General features: G+C 45.8%; 1 protein-coding gene across 1 annotated transcript in view; it reads right to left on the bottom strand.

Moving 5' to 3' along the window:
* Positions 1-19324, bottom strand: part of LOC115640848 (zinc finger protein RFP-like) — a 1004025-nt gene that overhangs the window by 807812 nt on the left and 176889 nt on the right. The gene's annotated exons all lie outside the window — the stretch shown is intronic.

The following is a 19324-nucleotide window of genomic DNA, read 5'->3' as shown; positions in this document are numbered from 1 at the left end:
GAGAGGAAGGGATAAACTCCGGGGAATGATGGAGAACATGAGGGGGAATGGTCTGTGACAGGGATCAGAGGAGAGTGGAAGACACAGAGAAATAAACGGGGGTGGGAAATGAGGGCTAGAAAAATGGCAAGTAAAAGTGAACCATACGACAGAGAAGGGAGAAGAAAAGGGACAGAGATTTATAAAACATCACTGAAGGTGCAACTGTCACTCAGTAATTTCATATGTTACTTCATTGACTTTGTTTCCATTTTAGTTTAATTAAAAATAACTGTTCCCAAAACCTGTGGGTCTGTTTTCCTTTGTTGTGGGTATTAAAGCTGCTTCTCAGCTCCTTTGCACTCTGATGGGTATTTATAGTAAATAAAGCATGAAAGACCATTCTGATTTGTCTCTTTTGCATTTTCCAGCTGCAGTTGTTAGGAGCAGAGTTGTGGATTTGCTTCCCTATTTGGTTGTGTCCCCGCAGCACCAACAGGGAATACACTGGCATGTCCCTCTTATATGAGCTGGGGTTTACTGTGTTATGTTGCTATCCAGCCTGTGCTCTGTCCTTGTGCTGTTTACAGCCATGTCAAGCAGGAATTCCTCATCTGGGCTCTGTGGAGAGGGGGCTGAACACATGGTGCTGATTTTCCTCTTTGTTTCCAAAGGTGTTGACTTTATTCAAGGGTGGCTAAAGAGATATGAACTGTGCCATTCACATTTCTTCTGCCCATCAGCAATTGCTGTGGTGTCCATGGGGGGGAAAGGGGGTCATGGGATGGGATCTGCTCCGAGAGACAGTCTCTGAGGGTTTGGCTACACTAGGATGCAGGTTTCTCTCTCTCATTGTACAATTCATGCGTAGACAAGGCAAGTGGTGGTTTCACCTCGCTGTAACTGGTCAAGAAGAATTCTGTGGGTTGGGGCATGTTTAGGAGGGTTAACGATCACCTTGAGTAGCTACACTGAGGTGAAAGAATCACTTGCTTCATCTCTGCTGGGACTGTATAATGAGATTACTGCCTTGTGTTTGCTATTGCATTGAAGAAAAACAACACCCTTCTCCTAGGGTGGCCATGAGCTAAAAGATGGTGTCAAGGTTCCCTCCCCACTCTGAACATTAGGGTACAGATGTGGGGACCTGTATGAAAGACCCCCTAAGCTTATTTACCAGCTTAGGTTAACAGTAAGCTGCCACCACCAAGCATGTTCTAAATCTTAGGGGAGAGCCACTTGAAACTCTTCCTTTCCCCAAATATTTCCCAAGTCCCTAACCCCCCCTTTCCTGGGCAGATTTGAGACTAATTCCTCCCTCCACACCCCAAGTCTTTACACCCCTTTTCCTGGGTAGGCTTGAGAGTATACCCTCACCAGTTAGTCCTGGTGAACACAGATCCAAAACCCTTGGATCTTGAAAAATGAAAAATCAATCAGGTTCTTAAAAGAAGAATTGTAATTAAAGAAAAAGGTGAAAAGAATACCTCTGCGAGATTAAAATGCAAGATAATCTCACAGACAAACAGATTTAAAACTCTGGGAAAAACTTTAAAGTTACACAAAGAACCTAATGTTATCCTCCCTCTATTTTGCAAAAGAAATCACAAATAGAAAATAAAAGTAATCTAATACATTCCTTCTCTAAATACTCACTACCCTATAAGAGTGGGATGGCTCCTTCTTACTCTGTGTCCGGCAAAAGCACACACCTAGCACATACAAAAGACTTCTTTCCCCTTCCAGATTTGAAAGTATCTTGTCCCCTTATTGGTCCTTCTGGTCAGGTGTTAGCTAGGTTATGTGAGCTTCTTAACCCTTTACAAGTCAAAGAGGAATTAACCTTTAACTGTATGTTTATGACACCACCCCCCCCAAATCATAGACAGTGCTAGACCACACTGGCTGTGATTTCTTCCTAGAACTTTAGGAGAAAACAGAATTAATAAGACACACGCACCTTTACATATACTACTGATTATGCAAAAACTAACAATATTTTTCACATTTCAAGGACTATTTTAAGTAGTTGATTCTGGAAAACTTTCACAGGAGAGTGCATCAGCCACTTGGTTAGAAGCTCCTGAAATGTGTTGTATTTCAAAATCAAAATCTTGGAGAGTTAAACACCACCAAAGAAGTTTTTTGTTATCGTCCTTGAAGCCATTTCAGCACAATATGGTCAGTTTGTAGTTGGAAACGCCGTTCTCAGACGTATGGGCGTAGCTTTTCCAGCACATACGCAATGGCGTAGCGTTCCCTTTTGCTGATTGACCAGTGGCTTTAACTCTCAGACAGTTTCTTGCTGAGAAACACAACAGGATGGAATTCTTGATCCAGTCTTTCCTGCATTAAAACTGCTCCCACATCCTGCTCGGATGCATGTCTGGTTACTAGGAACGGTTTGTCAAAGTCTGGGGCCCGTAGCACAGGTTCAGACATGAGTGTTGCTTTAAGCTGGTTAAAGGCCTTCTGACACTCATCAGTCTACTGAACTGCATTTGGCTGTTTCTTTTTTGGTTAGGTCTGTCAGTAGGGTGGTGATTGGGCTATAGTGCAGTACAAATCGCCTGTAATATCACTGGGCTACAATTTTTGAGAAGTTGTCTGCTTCAGAGATAAAATGTGCTATTTATTATGTATTTTGATGTGCTGAATTCAAAGATGACAATTAAAACAACTGATTGGCTACTGTTTCTAAGATATTTAAGTTTTTACATTTTATGTCTATGTATATTGTGTAGATAGTAGAGTTTTAATCATAAATTGTAAACCTAGGTCTTTTCATGTGTTTATGGTTGCTTTACATGATAATATTTCACCTGTCCTGTTTATGTAACACTTTAAAAATCAGCAAAAGTGTTCTATAAATAAAATTTATTATGAAACAAAAGGCAAAAAACTATTATGTATATAGTTTAGTCCTATTCAGTGTCTACTCGGCACTTCTTGGCTTGTCTCTTGTATTCATTAAATGGAGCATCTCTTGTCACTGTCCAGCAATAGTCTGCAAGCATTGATGGGCTCCATTTGCCCTGATAGCCTGCCAGGAGATTCCACTGCTGTAGTCTGGAGCCCAACAGTTCTGCCTTACTCTTGGGTAGTTCCAAATCCCCAACAAGGTCATTCAGTTCACCTTGTGTTATGAGGTGTGGTTCAGAGGAGGAGGATGGGAGAAAATGTGGGTCCTGTGACACTGATGGTTCAGGACTAGAAGTTTCATCCTCTTCCTCTTCCTCGTCTGACTCAAGTGAGAATGATTCTGGTGCATCAGGAACTGGCAGTCCTTCTCCGTGGGGTACTGGGCGTATAGCTGATGGAACGTTTGGATAATGCACAGTCCACTTTTTCTTCTTTGACACACCTTTCCCAACTGGAGGAACCATGCAGAAGTAACAATTGCTGGTATGATCTGTTGGCTCTCTCCAAATCATTGGCACTGCAAAAGGCATAGATTTTCTTTTCCTGTTCAACCACTGGCGAAGATTTGTTGCACAAGTGTTGCAGCATATGTGTGGGGCCCACCTCTTGTCCTGATCTCCAATTTTGCAGCCAAAATAAAGGGGATAGGCTTTCTTAACCATAGTGCTTATACTGCGCTTTTGTGATGCAAAAGTCACTTCACCACAAACATAGCAGAAGTTATCTGCACTGTTCACACAAGTACGAGGCATCTCTGCTCACTTTGGCTATACAGAAATGTGTCCCTTTGCAGAATCAAACACCGACAAATAAGAGAGCGCGACACTGTATGATTTCTAGAGCTGATATAGGACAATTTGTTCAGCAGAGTGATGTAAGCTTCGTTATGATTGCATCATCCATGACTTCTAGAAATAACATGATGCAATTCATATCATGTATGATGCAATACCAGCTTCAGATTGCATCATTCATTGTTTTGCCTAAAAAGCAAGTACTGTCCAAACCCAGTCATAGATTTATTCATAGATCCAGTCAAAGATGTATTTTAGTCATTTCTGGTTTAAATTGAGATCCCTTCCCTTTATAACTCACTTATCCTCCGCCATTCCCAAGTCAAGAGTCGTATATACTGACCCAATAGCATATCTTGAAAACTAGAGCCAATCAACAATTTTAAGCATCATTTTTGTTCTCAGTGACCCAGAATTAGTAAAGTTGAACTACATTTATTTCAGAAGCATTTTGGCTATAGAGCAGTGTATCCGGCCAGGCCTAAGAAGGATTGGGCCTGTTTCTTTGACTTTGGGATAGGCCACTTTTGGATAGCATCCACTTTGGCCTGTAGGGGGTTAATAGTTCCCTGGCCCACCTAGTGTCCAAGGTAAGTCACTCTGTTTAGGCCTGTTTGACGCTTTTTAGCCTTAACAGTTAGTCCTGCATGCCTGATGCACTCGAAGAATTTTTCTAGGTGCTCCAGATGTTCTGCCCATGAATCAGAAAAAATGGCCACATCATCAAGGTAGGCAATGGCAGATTCTCCCAATACCGCTAGGAGACAATCTACAAGTCTCTGGAAGGTGGCGGGGGCATTTCGCATCCCGAAAGGGAGCACATTAAATTCATATACCCCTGCATGTGTGATGAAGGCTGACCTTTCTTTGGCAGTTTCATCTAGTGGTACTTGCCAGTACCCCTTGGTTAAGTCTAAGGTAGAGATGAACTGGGCACGTCCCAGTTTCTTCAATAGCTCATCTGTGCGAGGCATTGGATAGTTGGCGAGATGAGTTACAGCATTTAGCTTTCAGTAGTCCACACAAAAGCATATTTCCCCATCTAGTTTGGGAACTAGAACCACTGGAGATGCCCAGGCACTGTTAGAGAGGCGGATTACACCCATCTGTAGCATGTCCTGGATCTCCCGTTCTATAGATGTTTTGGCTTGGGGAGACACTCGGTAGGGTGGGGTTCTAATTGGGTGAGCATTACCTGTGTCAATGGAGTGGTATGCCACCAGTCCTGGGGTGGTTGAGAACGTTGGCGCGAAGCTCGTGCATAGCTCCTTGATCTGCCATCATTGCATACATCCAAGGGTCGTGGAGAGGTGCACCTCTTCCACGCCACCATTACTTTTCCCTTCATAGTAGACACCTTCAGGCCACTCAGCATCATTTGTTCCCTGGGCTGTAAACTGGAAAACCTTTAATTCTCTGGAATAAAAGGGCTTTAGAGAATTAACATGGTATACCTTAGGCTTTAATTTTGAGGTGGGGGATGCTATGAGATAGTTAACAGCTTCCAGGCGCTCTTGGACCGTGAAAGGCCCTTCCCACGATGCTTCCATTTGATGGGCCTGGAGCACCTTTAAGACCATAACTTGGTCTCCTACTTTGAAGGCCCGTTCTCTGGAATATTTATCATACCAGGCCTTTTGCCCTTCCTGAGCATCCTTTAGGTTTTCTTTTTGGAGGGTGCTTTGCAGTTTGCTTACAAAGTCTAGAATGTTAGTTCCTGCAGAAGGCGTAAACCCCTCCCATTCCTGCTTCACCAACTGTAATGGCCCCTTAACCTAGTGGCCATACACAAGTTCAAATGGTGAAAACCCTAAACTGGGATGTGGTACAGCCCTGTAGGCAAAAAGCAGCTGCTGCAACATTAGGTCCCAATCATTGGAGTGCTCATTGACGAATTTACGTATCATGGCCCCCAAAGTTCCATTAAACCTCTCCACCAGGCCATTGGTTTGATGGTGGTAAGGGGTGGCAACCAAGTGATTCACCCCATGAGCTTCCCACAGGTTTTTCATGGTCCCTGCCAGGAAATTTGTTCTTGAATCTGTAAGGATGTCAGCAGGCCAATCTACCCTGGCAAAAATGTCTGTTAATGTCTGGCACATACTTTTAGCCCTGGTGTTGCTTAAAGTTACGGCTTCCGGCCATCAGGTGGCAAAATCCATGAAAGTTAGTATGTACTGTTTTCCTCTGGGTGTCTTTTTTGTAAAAGGACCCAGAATTTCCACAGCTACTCGCTGAAATGGAACCTCAATTATGGGGAGTGGCTGGAGAGGGGCTTTGACCTGGTCTTGGGGTTTTCCCACTCATTGGCACACCTCACAAGACCGAACATAGTTAGAAACATCCTTGCCCATTCCCTCCCAGTGGAAGGACTTCCCCAAACGGTCTTTGGTTCTATTCACCCCAGAATGGCCACTAGGATGATCACGGGCTAAGCTCAAGAACTTTATCTGGTACTTAGCTGGAACTACCAACTGTCTTTGAGGATGCCAATCTTCCTGGTGTCCACCAGAAAGAGTCTCCTTGTATAAAAGTCCTTGTTCTACAACAAACCAGGATCAGTTAGAAGAGCTGAGAGGCAGTGGGATGCTCTGTGCCTCCGACCAAGCTTTCTGAAGGCTGTCATCTGCTTCCTGCTCGGCCTGGAACTGTTCCCTTGATGCTGGAGACATCGGTTCCTCCTCGGACTGTGGACTTGGGCTTGGTTCCTCTGGAAGCGATGTAGGTGATGGGGTTGTTTCCGTTAATTGTGAACTGCTCTCTGCTGGTGCACTATGTGGTATTTCAGGCTCTGGCTGAGCCTCTTGGGTAGGGTTATCTGCTGCTGCTGCCTTTTCAGGCTCGCTGGTGCCCTCTGGCGTTGGAGTTGTAGACGGGGATGCAAGTGCTGGATTCAGTGCTGGCAACGATTCTAGTGCTGGTTGTTTCGCCAGTTCCGGTGCTGGAACACGATCCACTACAGCGTTGCAGTCATTGGCTGGAGATCTGGTTCCACCACCTCTGTCTGGGTCTCTGGTAACACAGACGGGGCCCTGGTGGACAGCTCAGGAACAGGGATGGGTGTGGAAGCTTGCTTAACCTGGCTGTGGGTAACCATTCCCACCCTCTTGGCTAGCTTCACATTATTGGCCAAGTCTTCCCCCAGCAGCATGGGGATGGGATAATTATCATAGACTGCAAAAGTCCACATTCCTGACCAGGTCTTGTACTGGACAAGCAACTTGGCTGTAGGCAAGTTTAAAGAGTTTGACATGAAGGGTTGAATTGTCACCAGAGCCTCTAGGTTGATGAATTTGGGGTCCACTAGGGATTGGTAGATAGTTGACACTTGTGCTCCCATGTCCCTCCATGTGATAACCTTATTTCTGCCCACTCTCAAGGTTTCCCTTCACTCCGAGGGTATTTGAGAGGTATTTGGACCTGGGGACCTTTGGTGTGATTGTGGTGTAATGAACTGTAATCGGTTGGGGTTCTTGGGGCAGTGGACCTTTATATGCCCCAGCTTATTAAACTTAAAACATCGCCTTGCTAAGGTATCACCAGGGCGAGGTGGGTTGCTGGAGACTGCTGTGGTGGAATTTGGGGTTTACCTTGGGATGTAGGTGAAACCTTGGGCTGCCCCCAGTGGTAGGGTGTGGTTTGAGGGTGTCTCTTCTGATCTTCACTCAAAGTGCGACCAGGGTTGTTCCTCTCTGCTCCCTCCAGGACCGGCTCCAGGCCCCAGTGCGCCAAGTGCGTGCTTGGCGTGGCATGCCGCGGGGGGCACTCTGCCAGTTGCCGGGAGGGCGGCAGGCAGCTCCGGTGGACCTCCCACAGAAACGCCTGCGGCAGGTCCACTGGAGCCTCAGGACCAGCTGACCGTCCACAGAAACGCCTGCAGCAGGTCCACCGGAGCTGCGGGACCAGCAAGCAGCAGAGCGCCTCCCGCGGCGTGCTGCTGTGCTTGGGGCGGCGAAATGGCTAGAGCCGGCCCTGGCTCCCTACACCCGTTTTGTGTTGATTTTCCCTGCCTCTCTGGTGGCCTGGGACTGCTCGTATTGATCAGTGTAAGAAGCAAGACTTTCAGCTGAGTCTATTTTCTTATCCCATAACCACTGTTTTATATTATCCTTGGTCATATTCAGGAATTGTTCCTGAGTCATCAAATCTACCATTCTTTGAAATGTAGTCACACCTCTGCCGTCGACTCATTTCTCTAACAGATCATTTATCTGGTGTACATAAGCCAAATTACTTAGTCCCAGCCCTCTCTGAAGGGCTCTAAATTTGACTCTGTAAGTGTCAGGTGTAACTTGAAATTGTTCCAAAACCAAATCCTTAAATTTACCATAGTCAGAAGCCTCCCCAAAAGGCATCTTGTTGAATACGTCCAGAGCTCTTCCAGTCAATTTTGCTACTAATGTGGTCATCTTGGACTCATTAGGAATTGCATGGAGCGTGCACAGTCTCTCAAAGGTGAGGAAATATTCAGCAATATCACTGGATTCATTATACTGTGGACATAGTCGCACCCATCCGTGGGTGGAGAATTGTTAGGATTATTTGGTGTATTCTGAGGAATCCTTGCTAACTCCAGTGCATGCTTCTGGGCCTCCCTCTGGATCTCCATAGCCCTCTGGTGGTCAGCCTCTTCCTCGGCCCTTTCTGCTTCAACCCTTGCCTTTTCAATTTCCAAAGCTCTTTCGTGGGCAGCTGTCTCTGCCTCCATTTTGTTTTTTTCTGTTTTCAAATTTCTTTTGTGGGCAGCCTCATCTCTGGCCATCTGTCTGTCATGTTCTTTTCTGTTTTCCTCAGCCTGCAATCTGGCTAATTCTAGCTCCTTTTGCACAGTGTGTTTCCCCCTTTCTGTCATCTCACCCCCCTTCCAATAAGAAAGAAACAAGAAAAACTGGTTTTGTGATTTTTTTTTTCAAAATGTTAATTACTCTCCAGCTGTTCACAGCTGGAAACTTTTCTCTAACACAAGCCCTTTCTTAAAAAAACTTAACAGCTCTGCCTTCAGGCACAGAGACATAAGATCTGTATCTCTCTTCACTGCTTCCCAAGCATCCCAAAAGGAGAAAAAAAATCTTACTGGCTTTTGGTTCAAAATGAATCCCACTTCGCTGTCTACCATGCCAACCCTGATATTCTATGATTCTATGATTCTATGTCAAGGTGTCACCTCCACTCTGAACTTTAGGGTACAGATGTGGGAACCTGTATGAGATAACCCCTAAGCTTATTTATCAGCTTAGATCTAGTAGCTGCCACCATCAAATAGTTTAAACCAGGGGCCGGCAACCTTTCAGAAGAGGTGTCCCGAGACTTCATTTATTCACTCTAATTTAAGGTTTCACTTGCCAGTAATACATTTTAATATTTTTAGAAGATCTCTTTCTATAAGTCTATAATATATAACTAAACTATTGTTGTATGTAAAGTAAATAAGGTTTTTTAAATGTTTAAGAAATTTCATTTAAAATTAAATTAAAATGCAGATCCCCCCTAGACTGGTGGCCAGGACCCAGGCAATGTGAGTGCCTCTGAAAATCAACTCGCGTGCTGCCTATGGCACGCATGTCATAGGTTGCCTACCCCTGGTCTATGGTAATGACAACCTTTTGTGGACCCCTTAGACATACAGGTTGAAACCACTGAACTAAATGAAGTGGTCATATCTCCAAAGCTGCTCAGCACTCAGTTGCTCCTGGGTTGAGATAACAATATTTCCCACTGACATTCTTTTAAATATTTGTTCACATTTTTGGGTGTCCCTGAGCATTGGAATTTCAGAAATTCCACTATCAGTTATACCTTCTGCTGATAACCCACATGAATAAGTGCTTTCTAGTGTCAGTAAGGGATCCACGAACTGTCTCTCATCCCTTTTGTTTTAGAAATTATTTCATTTAATTAACACCTTTATGTATTTCACCTTAGGTCTGGGCTCTGCTCCTTTCATCTCTGTTGAGGGTCACCAGGATAGAGGGATCCTGTTGGTTTGTCGATCAGCTGGTTGGTACCCAGAGCCTGAGATACTGCGGAGAGATCTCAGTGGGCAACATTTACCATCACTCTCTGAAACAATATCCCACGGAGACAATGGCCTGTTTGATACACAAACTTCTCTCATTATAAAAGAATATTCAAATCAAAATTTGTCCTGTTGCATCAGGAACACCGTTCTCAAGAAAAGGAAGCAGTCGTTTATATAGCAGGTGAGTAACCATCCATACTCCACACTGAATTCACCTCCACCAGAAACAAACCTCATCATAGGAAACAAAGAACTGAAGCATCGCTGGTGGACATTTCATAATCTGCATACAAACAAAAGAGATATGAGGCTGGTGTCTTTACAGTGTCAAAATTCAGGCAATTTGATTACTCTAGTTGTGACTATTCCGATTATCAAAGGTTTAGGTTGCACATACATTCAATCTTTAATCTGACTTTCCTGAGATCCCAACAAACAAACAAAAACCCCTCCAGTGTTTTTGAGGGGAAATAGTCACTCAACCCTCAAACACAGTGTGCTCCTGCAACCTTAAATTCACCTTAATGTTTTGAATGTGGTAACTTTTATAGTGTGGCTTGCTGTTGTTTGTGATCTTTTCACATCACCAACTCATTGTCTATTATTTGTTGTGTGAAATGTCACCTAATTCCTTTGACGTTCAGTTAGACTTGTGCTTGTTCAGTCTTTTTGGTCCCGATCCACAAAGAGACTCACTTTGACCTTGTCTACACACAAAAAATTGCACAGATTAGCTATTTAATTAATGCAACCTGCTTTTGTGAACACTCTTAGATAAATTTCCGAGTGCCTTATATTGGTTTAGCATGTCAAGTCCTTACTGATTTAAGCTATATGGAGGTAGGATACTATTACGCTACTTTACAATTTAAGGTTTTATGCACAGTTAAATTGGTGCAACCCTCTTTTGAAGTCAACTATTGAACCAATTTAAGAATGGCCACCTGAAAGAGTTGCACAAGTTTCACGAAATCAGTGGACAAGCCATGTGCAGAGAAGGTCTTTGGCACATTTGAAAATTTCACCTTAGTTAGATGATTCAATCACTGTGAAGACAAGGACAGCCAAAGAAGATTCATTAATTTCCTGCACAAATGTTTGCAGGAATTGTAATTATGAATCCTCCAAATCTGTTGGGGATAATTGTGAATTTTTCAAAAATATTATAATTAATCTGGCAATTTCTGAAAGTTACTGAACACTGAGAGCCAAATTCTTTGCTGAAGTAACTCTATTGAAGTCAATGGGGTTTTATGAGCGGAGAACTTTGCACTTGAACTCTCTGACCTTTTGAATAGTAGTGAATCAAATCAGGCCTGTGTATTCAAGGATAAATCCATATGGAAGCCATTGGTTGGAGAATCCAAAGTGGTTGGAGCCATTTTGAAAATCTGTTTCTGGTCTTTTGCATAGGGTAGACAGGCACAGATTCTGAAACTAGGGGTGCAGGGGGTGCTGCCACACACCCTTGGCTTGAAGCAGTTTCCATCATATACAGGGTTTACAGTTTGCTTCAATGGTTCTTAGCAACTCCACTATGCAAATTGTTCCAGCACGTCTGTAGACAGCCTCATATTTTCACTCTTGTTTGAAATAAATCCTGCTGGAGACTATGAATTTATATGGAATAAAAACAGCTGTTTTTAGTGACCACTTCCATACTAAGGCAAGTCCTGGTGTTTTGCTTTTAAGACCCATTTTTCCCAAGGGTGGATCCCTGGATGGTGGCTCTGAGTGTGATCATGGGGGTTTTGTTTGGTTTCACTGGCTTCACCGTTTGTCTCATTAAAATGAAAGATAAATATTAGAGGGAGACATATATTGTAAATACAGGTTATAGTCTAATAAGCGAATAAGGGCAAATTAGGAATTTAACATTACAAGGACATGCAACCTGCTGGTCTTGTCCTAAATAAAGGAGAAGAATGCATGTGTGTCATAGGTTCCACCCTCACTCTGAACTTTAGGGTACAGATGTAGGGACCTGCATGAGAACCGCTAAGATTAATTACCAGCTTAGATCAGTATGCTGCCACCACCCAAGTATTTAAGTCATTTGAGAAACTCTATTTTCTCCCCCAAAATCTTTCCCTCCCTGGGTAGCCTTGAGAGACTCCTCCACTAATTCCCTGGTGAACACCAATCCAAACCCCTTGGATCTTAAAACAAGGAAGAATTACTCATTCCCCCCCCCGCCACTTTTTTTTTCCCCCACCAATCCCTGGTGCGTCCAAATCCAATCCCCTTGGATCTAAAAACAAGGAAAAATCAATCATATTCTTTAAAAAAGGCTTTTAATTAAAGACAAGAAAGGTAAAAAAAAAACTCTCTGAGAGAGATTAGCATACCAGCCACTCTCTCAGACAACAGATTCAAAACACAGAGGATGTTCCTCTGGGCAAAAACTTAGTACACAAAATAATCCCACTTTGATTTCCCTCTAATGCAAAAAGACAAAATCACAAAAGAAAATAAACATGAACCTATTTATTCTTTTCTAATACTCACTACTCTGATAAGAGGCTGGTTCCTTGATTTTTTCCGCTCCAGCCAAAACTGAAACTAAGACAAAGGGAACTTCCCTCCTTCCTCTTGAAACATCTTGTCCCCTCATTGGTTCCTCTGGTCAGGTGTGAGCTAGGCTAGGTGAACTTCTTAACTCTTTACAGGTAAAACAGACATTAACCCTTAACTATCTGTTTATGACTGTCATAAATGGATAGTTAAGAGTTAGTAGAACAGAAGTACTTCATGTCTCTTTTGCCTGTAAAGGGTTAACAAGATCAGTGAGCCTGGCTGTCACCTGACCAGAGGACCAATCAGGGGACAGGATACTTTCAAATCTTGAGGGAGGGAAGTTTGTGTGTGTGCTATTAGAATTTGGTTGTTCTCTCTGGGTTCTGAGAGTGACCAGACTTGCAACCAGGTTTCTCTCCAATCTCCCTGATACAGGTTCTTATAGATTCAAAATAGTAAGTACTAGGTGATAAGGCGAGTTAGGCTTATGTTTGTTTTCTTTATTTGCAAATGTGTATTTGGCTGGAAGAAGTTCAAATGTGTATTTGGCTGGAAGGAGTTCAAATTTGTATTTTGCTGAAAGGATTTTAATTTGTACTTGTACCCTTAGGCTGGGAGGATATTCCCAGTGTCTATAGCTGAAAGACCCTTTACCTATTCCATTTTAAATTTACAAAGATAATTTTTACCATTTTTCTCTCTTTAATTAAAAGTTTCTGTTTAAGAACTTGATTGTTTTTTTATTGTGGTGTGAGACCCCAGGGGACGGGGTCTGGATTCACCAGGGAATTGGTAGGGAAAAAGCGGGGAAGGGGGAGAGAGAGGCTAATTTCTCTCTGTGTTAGGATTACTTTCTCTCTCAGGGAGAGTCTGGGAGGGGGAGAGAGAAGGAGGGGGGAAGGTGGATTTTCCTCTCTGTTTAAAGATTCAGAGTTTGAATCACAGTGATCTTCCAGGGCAACCCAGGGAGAGGAAGCCTGGGAGAGGCAACGGTGAGGGAAAGGGTTTATTTTCCTTGGGTTAAGATCCAGAGGGACTGGGTCTTGGGGTCCCCAGGCAAGGTTTTGGGGGGGACCAGAGTGTACCAGGCACTGAAATTCCTGGTTGGTGGCAGTGCTACAAGTACTAAGCTGGTAATTGAGCTTAGAGGAATTCATGCTGGTACCCCATCTTTTGGACGCTAAGGTTCAGAGTGGGGGTTTATACCATGACAATGACAATGTGAATTCATTGATAGAGAGTGGGTGGGGAGGAGAGTCTCAAGCAATAGAACTGAGCCAGAGAATCAGATCATAGCAATTCTTCTTCATCCTTTCTGATCCATTCTCCCAGCTCCTTCCTGAAGAGGTCCTGAGATTCAGGCTTCAGGTCATTCTGGCTATGCCACAAAGCATGTAATGTTTACTCTAGCTCCTGTGGTCCCACTTTGCCTGGTCAAACACCAGCAACATCCATAGTCAAAAGCCCATCCCAGGGAAAGGGGGCTCTGCTTGGGGCAGTGCCAGGTGCCTGGTCCAGCTCCTGATAGAAAGCGCTCATTCCCAGTGAGTTGTCAGGCTGGTGGATGTGATCCTCAGTTTTACGTGGTTCTGAGGGATTTGATTTTCTCCCTGCACTGCGATTCCCTCTGCTGAAATCCCTTCGCTGCCAGCATCTTGGAGACATCCCCTTCGAACAGCAGATTTTGACTCCATCCCTCCCCAAATTGTGAGTGTTACTGAGCTTGCACCAGAGGTCCACCAGGATCCTCATTTCAGTATCTGACCAGCTGGCAGCGTGCTGGAAGGGTGAGCTCTCAGATGACATCTCTCTACAAGTTTCAGAGTAGCAGCCATGTTAGTCTGTATCCGCAAAAAGAACAGGAGTACATGTAACACCTTAGAGACTAACAAATTTATTTGAGCACAAGCTTTCGTGGGCTACAGCCCACTTCATCGGATGCATAGAATGGAACATACAGCGAGGATATATATATATATATATATATATATATATATATATATATATATATATATATATATATATATATATATATATATATATATATACAGAGAACATGAAAAGGTGGGAGTAGCCATACCAATTTGTAAGTGCTATGGAAGTGCAGTAGAATTGTAGCAGACCACATGCAATGTTTAAAATGAACTGGTGTCTATAAACAGGAAGGTGGCTTCCCAGTGCAGAAGAAGGATGTAGGTAGTGGCCAAGAAAATACGGCCCAGGAGGAATTGTGGGAAGGCACTGGAGGGCTATCACCCCATAAAGTGATCAGCCTCCATTGACACTGCAAAGTGGGCAGGTAACCAACCTGAGTTAAAGCAGAACCTGGGCTATTACCTATACTCCAACCCTTTCCAGTGACCCTGGGTTTAAGACACCATCAAATCTGAGTCCAAATTTTTATGCCTGGGCAGTAAACAGGTTGGAGCAACAGCCAGGCAAGATCCTGGACTAACTCTGCAGTGAAGCTACAGCCTTGGAGAGAAACACTCATGGAACCCGGTGGCGGTTCTAATGCTTTATATTCCAGTATACTTCTGGAAGAACTTATAATGTTCTTTTTCCCTCAGTGTATTAGTTTGTACAATATTGAATCATGCAATACGTGTTCAGATCTGCTCTCCTCTCTAATTATATGGTTGTTTTTAGGGTGGAGAAGAGCTGTAGAAGAAGATAATTAAACATCATATTTTATCAATATGCAAATCTCAGTTCCCATGAGATAGTGTTCCTCTTTTTCCCTGAATTTGGGAGTGGATGTGATAGTTCAGGATAGACCTCCCCTGCACCTCATGGCGCATCCTAAGGTGAGGCAGAGCTTGTGCCTATGTCCTACCACACCATAATGAATCTACATCCTATTGCACCTACTCTTCCTGCCACTCCACCACCTGCTTGTGCACTGCACCCTGCAGAGATCTGTGAAAGCAGCTTCCACTCATTGTACAGATCTAGTGGAACATGCACCTCCACAGCCACTTCTCTGGAGGAAGTTTGTTTTATCTCCCTGAGTTGCTGGCCTGTCTCCAATGTCTCTGTTTCTTCCTTCATCTTCTCCCCTACAAAGAAAGCAACTAAGGCCATGGCTACACTTACAGTTCTGCAGCGCTGGTAGTTACAGCTGTGTTCATACAGCTGTGTAGGGCCAGCGCTGCAGTGTGGCCGCACTGACAGCTACCAGTGCTGCAGTGTGGCCACATTTGCAGCATTTGCAGTGCTGTTGGGAGTGGTGCATTGTGGGCAGCTATCCCAGCATTCAAGTGGCTGCAATGTGCTTTTTAAAAGAAGGGGGTGGGGTGGAATGTGACAGGGAGCGTGGGGGAGACAGAGAGAGTGGATTTTTGGAGCTGACACTGTTCTCAGCTCCCTGCCTTGCAAGTTCTAAGGACTGAAAGATACACAGTGCCTACCTTCAATCATTTTAAAAGTTTTGACCTTCCCCCCACCTGTCTCTTATTCACTAAATGCTAATTATGCACTCCTAAATAGCCGTCAGACCACATAAACAGTTGCTCAACATTACCCTTCCCCCCTCTCTCCTCAAGCAAACAGCTCTGAACAGTCCAAAGCAATTCTCCTGCCTTCGCTGGCTCGCTCGCTGGAGCACAGAGCAGCTGTGTTTGTTTTTTAGCAAGTAGCTACGGGGAGATCGGAGTTCAGCCATTCTTCTGGTTTGTTGTGGACAGGAATTCTGGGAGACTCCTTATACCCCGGAGGCCAATAAAAGCGCTGGTGGTGTCCACACTTGCTGACCAGCGCTGCATCACCAGCGCTGGAATCGCTACACCCGAAGCAGACCAGGTGTACAGCTAGCGCTGCAACCAGGGAGTTGCAGCGCTGGCCGTGCTTTGCAAGTGTGGCCACAGAGTGAATTGCAGCGCTGTAACCCCCTCACCAGCGCTGCAACTCTCCAGTGTAGCCAAGCCCTTTGTCAGTAGCTCTGCAGTGCCCCCACACAGAGTGGGTGAGCAGGGACTGTGTTTGTGTGCAGTCTCAAGCAGAGGAACAGAGCCTTGATCCCAAACAGGGGCTCTCCTGGTTCCATTGTACAGATCCAGGATCTCTTGTGATTGGAGCTCTGAACTTGACTCTTTTCTCCTCTCTCCATCCACCAGGATCCCAGCATTCTCCTGTCTCTGGTAAACAGGACGTCACTTTAGCCTCCCCATCACTAGCATGCCCCTCTCCCTCTTTCCACCAGCCAGCTGTTCTACACCTCCCTCCACATTTGTAGCTTCTGCCTCATTCCACCAGCTCATTTCCCTTCCCCTTGTATTAACCCTTCACTCCCTGCCTCATGCTAATGTACTTTTGTGCTGTGACTGCTGCTAAGCAGTGAAATTCTGGGCATGTTCAATCCTAGTACCATGTGGCCTGTTACTGTCTGAGTTGTGACATTTCAGAGCAGGCAGGGTGCAGCGGGGAGGCCCCATAGCAAAGTCCAGCACAGGGGCAGCTGGGACACAGTGAGATTTAAGATGGGGAGGCGGAGGGGATCTGTGTCAATGTTCACTGAGTTGTACCATCTGCTGGGGCTCCCAGAGTCTCTAGTTCCCTTCCTGGGGAGAGGTGGGGACAGGAGGGGAAAGATTCTGAGTCTCAGGCCTGGCGCAGCTGATACTTTCACTGGCTCATCTCTGCCAAGGGAGTGACTCTCCCCAACACTGTGCTGAGACCATTAGGGATACATCCTGGAGGAAGGAGATTCCCTGAGGCACTCTCCAGCTGGGGCAGACCCTATCTCTGGCACCACCAAATTTCACCCCAGGGCTAAGCTCTAATCCTGATGCTCTGATTCTCTCTGTCCCCAGTGAATGTGACTCTGGATCCAGACATGGCTCATCCCAAACTAGTCCTGTCTGAGGATCAGAAAAGTGTGAGATGGGGAGACACATGGCCAAAGATGCCGACTCTGTGGATGCTCAGGGGTTGGAGCACGCACAGAAAAAAAATTGGTGAGTGCAGCTCCCTGTGGCCTCACCCCACCCCCCTGCTCCAGCTCACCTCTGCCTCCGCCTCCTCCATAAGCATCCTGCTTTTCCCCGCTTCCTCCCAACGCTTGCGCTGCAAAACAGCTGATTCGCAGGGCAGGGAGGGAGCGTGGCGGAGGGGGAACGCAGTGCGCTGGGGGAAGAGGCAGGGCCGGGGCAGGAATTTGGGGAAGGGAACCAATAGGGGCAGGGAGGGGGCAGAGTTAGGGCGGGGTCTTTGGGGATGGGGTTGGAATGGGGGCAGGGCCAGGGGCCAGGATGGGATGGAGTTGGGGCGGGGAAAGGGGTGGGGGGTGCAGGCACCCACCAGCGCTGGAGAAAGTTGTTGCCTATGCACACGGCAGTGACTGCCCAACACCCCTGAGAGATTTGACTCTGAGCTCTGGGTGCTGGGCTGTGAGGGATTCACCTTGGGAAGACATTGCTGGGAGGTGCAGGTGGGGGATAGGGGAGGCTGGGCTCTGGGGGTGGCCAGAAAGTCTGTGAGGAGGAAGGGACAGATCAGCCGTAGCCTTGGGAGGAGGTTGATAGTTGAGGGCTATCTTGATTATCACTACAAAAGTTTTTTCTCTTAATTAATTAGCCTCTTAGAGTTAGTAGCACAACTCCCACCTTTTCATGTGCTCTGTATGTATATGTATCTCCTCACTATATATTCCATTCTATGCATCTGATGAAGTGGGCTGTAGCCCAGGAAAGCTTATGCTCAAATAAATTTGTTAGTCTCTAAGGGGCCACAAGTACTCCTGAACTTGTTGTTACATCCCTGGTGGACCAGCTGCACCTAGACACTAGGGATATAACATGGGCCGTTCACTGCTAGGTCTCTGCTTACAACCATGTGATCAAGCAGCGATCAAGAATAAACAGCGACTCACAATGAGGCTTAACCCACATACTGTTAATGGCCAAGTCGTTAAGGCCTAAATTTACAAGATTGGCCTAGTTTTGGGTGTCTCCGTTTATCTCTTTGAAATACAGGACTTCAGGGCACGTGTGCCACCTGCATCCACAGCTGCAGCTGGAGTCAGTGGGTGCTGCAGGTGCCCATCACCTTAGAGAACCAGTCCCTAAGTACTCAGGTCAGTATCCCAAATTTGGACCCGAAATCAACAGACATTCTTGACATTTGGACCCAGTCCATCATTGTGCTCTGGCTCCCGAGCTGGCTAGCATGGACCACATGGGTGTAGGGAAGGAGTAAAGCCCTCGCCCACCCTAGGAAATTCCTCTTACAAAGGAGCGGCTTGTGCCTCCTTCCCTGCAGCTGCAGCTGCAGCACAGGGCGTGCTCCTGGGAGGGGTGGAGAGGGAGTGGGGTTGGGGCATGGACAGGCTGGAGGAGGAGAGGGTGGAGCAGCGATAGAGGGGTGTGGCCCGGGTGAAGCTGCACCTCGCCTCTTATACTCTGCACCTTGGCAAAGCCCCTTAGGACCATTAGAAGAGGGATGGAGCTGTGGCTGGAGCTCAGGACTTGCCTAGCTGCTGCCACGGTCTGCATTGGCCCTTGAAGCCACTGAATAGGGGGCCTATTGAACCAGCCTTCTCCCTGCCTCAGCTTCCCCATGCCTATGTGGTTATTTGTATTACAGTCTATGGAGGATGAGAGTCCAATGGTGCTGAGCTCTGAGCAGACGCTGAGCAAATAGACCCAAAAAACTTACGATTCAGAGTCTCTGATCCTGAAAAGTCTCAGTGTCCCAATGATGCCAAAGGGACCTGACTGTGTAAAGTTACAGCCACCATTTACCGAGAAAGGGGCAGAGCACAGAACATGCCATTCCAGCTGTCTGAGTGTCCCTGAATAACCAGCAGGACACAGTACGTCCGACAGCAGGGGAGAGAAATTACAGGGTATTCTGTGTACCAGTCCAGTCTTTTTCTGTAACCCTCTACCTAGAGCAATGGTCCCCAACCTTTTCCATGGGGTGGGCGCCGGACGACTAGCCACCAAGGACCATGGCCGCCAGACAAGCAGCCGCAGAAATGCTGCCATGAAGAGGCAAGGTCAAGAGTTCTTGATGTTGCTGCTTCTTGGTGGCATTTCGGCGTCTGCTTCTCCAGCGGCTGGTGGGTGAGTGCACATGGATGGCGGGCACTGCA

This window comes from Gopherus evgoodei, unplaced genomic scaffold, assembly GCF_007399415.2.
Source record: "Gopherus evgoodei ecotype Sinaloan lineage unplaced genomic scaffold, rGopEvg1_v1.p scaffold_32_arrow_ctg1, whole genome shotgun sequence".
Taxonomy (NCBI): Eukaryota; Metazoa; Chordata; order Testudines; family Testudinidae; genus Gopherus; species Gopherus evgoodei.
This window is presented reverse-complemented; position numbering and strand designations above follow the sequence as displayed.